Source organism: Lissotriton helveticus, chromosome 7 (assembly GCF_964261635.1).
Source record: "Lissotriton helveticus chromosome 7, aLisHel1.1, whole genome shotgun sequence".
Classification (NCBI taxonomy): Eukaryota; Metazoa; Chordata; class Amphibia; order Caudata; family Salamandridae; genus Lissotriton; species Lissotriton helveticus.
In genome coordinates this window covers 1,120,965,035-1,120,973,050 of record NC_136068.1, presented here as the reverse complement: position 1 = coordinate 1,120,973,050, position 8,016 = coordinate 1,120,965,035, and the positions used below count along the sequence as shown (strand labels likewise).

The following is an 8,016-nucleotide window of genomic DNA, read 5'->3' as shown; positions in this document are numbered from 1 at the left end:
GTAGTGCCACAAGGGAACTTCATCAGGGCTCTTGAATATCCAACCAATTAGCAATGATAAACTATGTGCTTGAAGAAATGAAGTCTTAAAAGGCACAATCCGCCTGCGACTCGATAAAAATCTTACACCATTAGGTTTGAAGAAGTGTCTCTAGAACGGTCTTAAGGGTAGTGCATTCAAGTCAATGAATCCTGACTTGTACTTTCTAAGGAAAGAGTCAGTTGAGCGGCATGATAACCGGCAAAGCCAGCTTTGGCTGTTTGCCAATGAATCCTGACTTGTACTTTCTAAGGAAAGAGTCCGTTGAGTGGCATTATAACCGGCAAAGCTAGTTTTCGGACTTCGGGTGCAGAAAGTGTGTTGCACCACCTGCAATTGACTATACATGTCGATTGGTTGAGCTGGCCCTAGGTCTGTCGTTTGTTTCTTTGTGCTAATCCTGGAGTTATGGCTGCTCCAGTTACTTTTACAATAGTTGACTCTTGGTTGTTACATTGTATCCAGCCTGCTTGGTGGTTTACTGTCAGAATATCAAGTCCTAAATATTGTGCTGCAAACATATTGCAGAAAGAATATCAACAACATGCATATTATGAAGGTTATTTAAAGTAGGTAGTTATTGATTGACTACACATAGCTCCACGTATATTTACCTTCATAAATATATTTAAGGCATAGAGATGTGAAGTTTAGAATATTAATTCTATACTAAGGTATGTATGTTTACCTTCAGAGTATTTTTCTTGTTAATATTCTTGCTACAATATTTTTGTAGCACAACATTTTGTGGAAGCTATTGTAAGGTAACGTGCATGGCATGCGAAGCTGAGAGAGTGATACACAAGTTAAACAGGTTTTGACAAAGCCAGTGGGCTTTATGATGAAATGAGTATTTTCAATTGAGTAGCAAGACATGATCAGTTTCTGTTGGATCATTAAAGTGAAAGGTCGCTATTGATTCTGAACGATGCTGTTCAGGAAGATAAGTGTGTTACACAGACTAAAAGTGAACATGCGCCTTGGCAATAAGTGTGACAAAAGGCATTTTACAGTCTAATCACGACACTAGTTTTCACAGGGAGTCACACCACTTATAGAGTAAATGAAACAAAACAGGGCTGGAGAGTAAGTAGGCTATATTCTCTTGAATCAGGCAGTGACATGGATAGGCTAGGCTTGTCTAGTGGCCTTTATATGACATCTTAGTGTGCTTACCTGTATGTTCCCGTGTACCACATGTAGGCATATGTTATAATGCAATCTAACACAATCGCAGAGTATTTCAAAGGGTATTTCAAGAAATGTGTTTCACCAGCTGTCCATAAAAACAAACTCTTCTGTCCTTGTCACATGCAAGAAGAGTGATTCAACTGACCGTCAGAAGAATGACTTCTAAAGTGAGCTGTCACAGTAATACTCACCATTATATCACCAAACATTCTTCAAAGTCAGAGAGGTAAAGCTTTCTTACGTGAAAACAAAAATGAATAACTTGGCCTGGCAGAGTGTGGCAGTGGTGCGGGTGGCCACCATGCCATGGGCAGGTCTAGGTAGGCAGCAACAGTCGAAGAGCCTGGAGGGTTACTGAGCCCTGGTAGCATTTTATAGGTAAGTATGCCGTGCATAACACAATTTTCATAGAAAGATTAATCAAAAGTGGTCTTTGATTGGCAACATGGTTGGGAATGTCGCCCAATATGATACAGTTTGACACGTGGGATGATAATACTGCTGATAGCTGCTGCACAGGATGCCAAAGTGGGATAGAGCATCATTGGGTTTGTGTTTGGAGCAAATCATAGGATCACTGCTTCTAAGCAAAAGGGGCTGTCTGTAGCGCGGCATTGGTCACTTCCACAGACGGGTGGCTGGCACTGTTTTCTGGACACTGTGGGCGAGCCTGAACTGTATTGCTGCAATACTGTGACTTGAAGACTGTCAGAAGAGATTGTGTGCTACAGCTTGGAAAGGCTCAGAGAGGGAGTGGGGGTGGGGTAGAAAGCTGGGATGGAGGTGGGGAGCTAGCTGAATATGTAAACCAGATCTCATTGATGCATAAGTTACTCCTGCAGATGTGAGTTCTGAAATGGCTCTTGTGGTCTGCAGTGTTGCACTAGTGACTCTTGTGCGAGTGTGGCAGCTTTCACAGAGAAAGAAAGTGGCTAAACCTTACACAGTATCAGTCACTCATGGGTACCACTTTCAAAATGCACCTCTACCAGATGCTAAGAGATAAGTGGCAGCTTGCATCTGATTACACCAAAGTCTTTCCATTAATATGGTTGAACAATTATGGAACACGACAGACGTGAAAAAGCAGGACGTGTGTGTTTGTGTGGGTATTTTTGTGTGTCTGAGAAGGGGGTATCAAAATCATAAGGAAAATAAATGAAAAATGCCCCGTTACATAAAGTTAACTTCCATACTAGGCCCCCCTAAACACACAGATGACAAGAAGGACAACAAATATCCCCATGGTAAATGTAAGTGATTACTCACAAGCTTGCACTTTTCTGGCCCATGTTTTATTTTTCTAGCTATTCAGTAGTTATTAGATAGACCACTAAGCAAGTCCAGTGTATTACAAGTGGAATCGAAGCTTATACATTACCATCATGTCACAGTTCTGCTATTTGTCAACAAGCAAGGAACCACATTATGGGGCCGATTAGGATGGAGGATTTTCCGCCTCCTCCGGGCCGGCGGAAGCCACCTCCGGCCCGGAGGAGGCGAAAATCCTCTGCGGAGTCACCAAAGACCCACCGCCGCATTACGATGGCTGGTGGGTCTTGGTTTCTGTCCGCTGCTTTTCCGCCGCGGTCGGATTACAACCGCGGCGGAAAAGCTCTCATTTGGCTGGCAGTGTCTACCAGACACCGCCAGCCAAATTAGGATGCATTTTTAAACATGCTTTTCCGCGGCGGTTTTTCCGCCGTGGAAAAGCATGTGTACTTTTGATTTTGGGGGCCCGTTGCGGGCCCCCAGGGTGTAGGCGGGTGCACATGGGGGGTACCTATGGTACCCCCCAGTATTTACATGCACAAAGCGACAGGCACCGCGCGGTGCCTGCCGCTTTGTGCATGTAAATGTAAAACATGCACTTTTAACATTGCGGCGGGTGCTGCTTGAAGCAGCACCCGCCGCAATGTTAAATATCCAGGATGTGACCGCCAGGGTGGCGGTCACATCCTAATTTGCACGGAGGGACCGCCGCAGCCCATGCGGACGGTCCCTCCACCTCTGGGATGGCGGACGGACGCAAGTCCGTCCGCCATCCTAATCGGCCCCTATGTTGCTTAACGACAAACCGGCGTTTCATGTTGTTCCGGGAACTATCAGAGGGTACAATGCACAGATCAACAAAGTAGGATGGGCTTCCTAATGTTGCTGTCCCTAGAAACCTCGCTGGAGACTGTAGTGTGTACCTGCATGATGCAAATTGGCTGCGTCTGAGTATTCATAATGCTTGTAACATGACAAGATGAGTGGAATTGTCCGGATGTTTGAAAAAAGTCACAAAGGCCATGGATTACTCATTCTTGAATAACAACAAAAACCTACTAACAATGTCCTGATGATTGTGATAAAAAAATGTGGGTGGTTTTAGGCAGGAAACTATGTTCACCAACACAAAGGTAGGTATGATGTGCACATATTAGCATAAAAAGTATTATGGGTCATCAACAATCACATTAAATTATCACCAACTCTATGAAAACAAGTTTGCTTCAAATGGGTCACCAAACTTAGCCTTTATTTTTAAGAGGAGAAAATATTACTGCCATCTATTTTCTTACACCCTTTCAAAAACATTAAGATGAGCTTTTTCTGCCCCATGCAGCAACAGAATGTTTGATCTGGTAGTCACAAAGCACCCTTTCGGAAGAAGAGCTGAGACTTCTTTTGAATCCAAGATGCACTTTGGGGAGTGGTATCAGCTGGAAGAGAAAGCATCCCATTCGGTGTTCTAGATAATCCTTTGACAGACACTATTGTTTAATATGTTCTTTCGCAGACACTAAGTCACCCGTTGTTTGTGAGAAGCTGTGAAGAGGCACTTTTTATTTACAGTAGGTGACATGGAAGGTGATGTCAAATGTAGTGACTGTAGACAACTGCCAGAGACCAAACAATCCCAGAAAATAGGAAGCAAGCTTTCCTTTATCGGAAAATATAAAAGATAAAACAGTTCTAAAAGTTATATCGTTGTGCGAGCAGTGAATTCTCAGGTGAGTAAGACGTTCCCCAAAGAATTCTCAAAATTGGATTGGTGCATGATATTTTTCCTCCTCGTCACCAGGCGGCGCCTTCAGTAGGTTATCCAATCCTGTACCTTCACCGCCAGAAACCTGCTAACAGAACAGAGTGGAAGAATTAATTACAGAAGCGATTTGGGATTTAACCGCAAATTCATTCTAAAAGCAAAAATACAGTAAAACACAATAATTCAGGAAAACTATACATCTGGCTTCCATGTTTGGTGATTGGGCTCAGACCGACAAATCTGGAACAAATTTTACATATCAGCAGAGATGGCCAGACCTATGTGGCTTCTTAAATGCCATTGAAGGTTGGGAGTGTCAAAGGCGTGTCAGGTTACCTGATATAACTTATAAGATCTCCAAATGTTCTTCAGCAATATATTCTCTTACAATACTCTACATTTTGGGCAGAAGCCGCTAAAGTAAGCAAAACACTTTCTGTTTAAATGTGCACAAGTAAATAGATGCATGTATGGAGTGTCAACTTTACCACATGGCAACTTCCTGTAAGGCATATTCAGGGGCAGCGGTGTGTCCATTAGGGCGCTTGGGCGTTGCCCCACTGAGCGTTGCCTTCACTCTCTAACTCCGACGGGACTCTCTCACTCACACAATGCAGTCGGCTTAGAAGGGGGCAGGGCAGCACTGCAGGGCAGCACTACAGGACAGAGTTCAGCTGCAATTGATTGACTGACTGTTGACATCCACCAACATCACAGGTGGTCAGCGGAGCACACAGCAAGAGTGTGCATGTTTTGTTTAGGGCTTAAACATTTTGTGACCAGCCCTGAACATGCGCACACTAGGCTGCTCATTAGAAGAGCGAGGGTTTTTCCATGCTGCTCTTCTAATGAGCAGCCTAGTGCGCATGTGCGGGCTGGTAGCAAAAACTGTTAAGCCCTAAAAAGAACATGCGCACTGCTACTCATGCCAATCCTTGAGCTGCTGTTGGAGCAGCGTCTGGATTGGCTGAGGGCAAGCGGTACTCGCCAAAGCGGGAGTCGAACAGTGGCCCAGGAGGACTCGCAGAGGCGGCGCGGATCCAGTAAGTTTAGTGTGCTTTATTTTAATTTCCCTCTCGCTGCGCGTGACCCCCCCCCTTCCCCCTCCCCCCGGCCTGTATTGGAGCACGAGCTGCGCGACCGCCACCAGATCTAAAAATGCAGCCATTTGAGTGCAAGGGTGTTGGAAACTTTTCATGAGAATAGAACAAATATGAGAAAGGAGCAGTTCAAACCACAAGGTCAAGAAACAGACGACTGCTATGTGTAAAGAATAATATAATTGCTGCAGCATACAAGGGAATAAAATACCACCTTCGATGTGAGCCAATGTTCCATCTCAAGTGCTCAGCAGAAATATGGCAAATTAGTTTAAAAATGGCAAAAGGTCTTTTTACACGGTGTCAAGTCTGGCATAGATAGTTTCCTCAGGTTCACGAGGTTCTTTCAAATTAAATAACGATAATCCCACTGTCATAAATCTTCTCATAACATAATTTGATTGTGTGCTGCCAAATGAACCATTATTTCTACAGTTCTGGCTAAGCTGACGGTGACCCGAGGTCGTATGATCATTGATTTCGCATCACGTAACATGCATAGAAAGTCGAACCCAACAATGGACAGGGGGCAGCCTGTGGTAATGGGGTGATCATGAAACATGTTAAAGTCATTATTTTGTAGTTATTTGGAAAACTTTACTCATACACTTGTTATGTTATAGTACCGCTTGACACACTATCATTTACAGCATCAACAAGCGGGTGGAGCTATCCACCTACGAAGGATGGGACTCTGTTGCTCAGGAGCTAATAGCCCATTGGCAGAGCAGTGCAGAGGACCTCATTCACCTTCAGGTCCATGTCTTCTCTGCTGTATCAGACGGGGAGGACTGGGCCAAAACAAATGGTTAGTGCTTAGAAGCCCTCACGGTGCAAGTGGAGAAGTCGTATATGTTGTTACAGACTCGTGTTCAGGCATAGCCTTGAATGCACATATGATCATCACATTTCACAGTACCATTGTGTTGTGGCCACTCCTACAGTCCGTTCCTCACATGTGCACCTCTCCGGATTTGAAAATTGCTTTCTTGGATCTTATTAAGCGCTTTGGAGTGAGAGGCAGGGGTAATGGAGAACTAAGGGCATGGGGCACCTAAAACGCTGATATAATTGAAAGTGAAGTGGAAAGATAAAATGAGCATTCCCCTGGACGGTATACAACCTTTACCACGCAACTTTTACAACGACCTACCATTACCACGCATTTTTTACAACGCAGGATCCATTACAACGAAGTACCATTACCACGCATGTATTTACAACGCAGGTACCTTTACAAAGCATACCATTACAACGTAAGTATTGGTAAGTATATCATTTTATTAAAAATATTATAAGTTTGCGTTTTTGGGTAAAGGGGTATTTTTAGGGTTCAGGGTTAGTTTTGGGTTTTTGGGTAAAGGGGTATTTTTAGGGTTCAGGGTCAGTTTTGGGTTTTTGGGTAAAGGGGTATTTTTAGAGTTCAGGGTCAGTTTTGGGTTTTTGGGTAAAGGGGTATTTTTAGGGTTCAGGGTCAGTTTTGGGTTTTTGGGTAAAGGGGTATTTTTAGGGTTCAGGGTCAGTTTTGGGTTTTTGGGTAAAGGGGTATTTTTAGGGTTCAGGGTCAGTTTTCAGTTTTTGGGTAAAGGGGTATTTTTAGGGTTTAGGGTCAGTTTTCAGTTTTTGGGTAAAGGGGTATTTTTAGGGTTTAGGGTCAGTTTTCAGTTTTTGGGTAAAGGAGTATTTTTAGGGTTTAGGGTCAGTTTTCAGTTTTTGGGTAAAGGGGTATTTTTAGGGGTTAGGGTCAGTTTTCAGTTTTTGGGTAAGGGGTATTTTTAGGGTTCAGGGTCAGTTTTCAGTTTTTGGGTAAAGGGTATTTTTAGGGTTCAGGGTCAGTTTTGGGTTTTTGGGTAAAGGGGTATTTTTAGGGTTCAGGGTCAGTTTTGGGTTTTTGGGTAAAGGGGTATTTTTAGGGTTCAGGGCCAGTTTTGGGTTTTTGGGTAAAGGGGTATTTTTAGGGTTTAGGGTCAGTTTTGAGTTTTTGGGTAAAGGGGTATTTTTAGGGTTCAGGGTCAGTTTTGGGTTTTTGGGTAAAGGGGTATTTTTAGGGTTCAGGGTCAGTTTGGGGTTTTTGGGTAAAAGGGTACAGGGTAAAAATTAAATATAATTAAATTTAAATTACATTAAATTAAATTGAATAAATTAAATTAAAATAAATTAAATTAATTAAAATAGATTAAATTAAATTGAATTAAATTAATTAAATTAAAGTAAATTAAATTACATTATATTAATTTTAATTAAATTACATTTAAAAAAATATTATATACTTACCAATACTTACGTTGTAATTGTATGCGTTGTAAAGGTATATGCGTTGTAAATACATGCGTGGTAATGGTACTTTGTTGTAATGGATCCTGCGTTGTAAAAATTGCGTGGTAATGGTAGGCGTGGTAAAAGTATGCGTTGTAACGTCATACATCCCCCTGGACAGATTCCTATCCGTGTAGAGTTAAATAACAGAAAGACACGCAAAGAAAAGAAACGACACACATTCTACTGACTGCTTTTTAACAGTCAGACATAAATGAATTATGTTTTCATCGCAGCTACGTTTTGTACATCTGTTAATTGATCGATAGAGTGGCTATACACTGAAAACATGCATCACCAGAAAAAAAGCTGTGCACTCTATTTCCCAAGTTAAAC

The 8,016-nt window shown here is 42.5% G+C and overlaps 1 long non-coding RNA gene across 1 annotated transcript in view; it reads right to left on the bottom strand.

The window, feature by feature from the left end:
- Positions 1–3,722: 3,722 nt before the first annotated feature.
- LOC144767267 (uncharacterized) overlaps positions 3,723–8,016 on the bottom strand; it is a 431,540-nt gene continuing 427,246 nt past the window's right edge. The window contains exon 4 of the long non-coding RNA XR_013598127.1: positions 3,723–4,352. This is a non-coding gene — a long non-coding RNA (uncharacterized LOC144767267). The remainder of the gene's footprint in view (positions 4,353–8,016) is intronic.